The 698-nt window shown below is 50.3% G+C and overlaps 1 non-coding gene across 1 annotated transcript; it reads left to right on the plus strand.

The window, feature by feature from the left end:
• The first annotated feature begins 350 nt into the window (after positions 1 to 350).
• Positions 351 to 425, plus strand: Trnaa-agc. The gene has a single exon. It is a non-coding gene; the product is annotated as a tRNA-Ala (tRNA).
• The last annotated feature ends 273 nt before the right edge of the window (positions 426 to 698 follow it).

Raw genomic sequence — 698 nt, forward strand, 5'->3', positions numbered from 1 at the left:
CCATTCGACGGCCAACACCGCGGTTCCTGGTTTGTCCGCTGTGCCGTGCGTGTGATCATTGCTTGTACAGCCCTCTCGCAGTGTCCGGAGCAAGTATGGTGGGTCTGACACACCGGTGTCAATGTGTTCTTTTTTCCATTTCCAGGAGTGTAGTTCTGGCAATACCGACCATGACCTTCTTCCTCTGTGCGGATGCACACATATTCCCCGAACTCTTACGGGACTTGGTAAGAATGTCGTCCACGAGTAATGAGTGTGTTGGGGTGGGACACTACGAATGTAGTGTGTGAACATACAAGGTGAGAACGTGGGTCTTGCGAGATAGTCCCTACAGTCGCACTATCCTCTGAGCCCTCGGTGGCTCAGATGGATAAAGCGTCTGCCAAGCAAGCAGGAGATCCCGGGTTCGAATCCCGGTCGGGGCACACATTTTCACCTCCCCCTGTTGATATTTATCAACGCCCGTCTGCAGGTGAAGGTATTAAAAACTAATTGTAATTACTTTCTATATCCGGCCGCGACTCACGGCCATACCCAAACTTCCATATGTCGTCGTTAATGGGTCACAGCCTACACTCGTGCACATTGTGTGTTTGCCCTACGACAGCAGGATATTGTAACTGAAAGTCGCTGTCTTATGCCAGTGTTGTTAGGAAGTACGATGCAATGTTCATTTGAGTCTGATCAGACAGACACTG

This window comes from Schistocerca piceifrons, chromosome 4 (genome assembly GCF_021461385.2).
Source record: "Schistocerca piceifrons isolate TAMUIC-IGC-003096 chromosome 4, iqSchPice1.1, whole genome shotgun sequence".
Lineage (NCBI taxonomy): Eukaryota > Metazoa > Arthropoda > Insecta > Orthoptera > Acrididae > Schistocerca > Schistocerca piceifrons.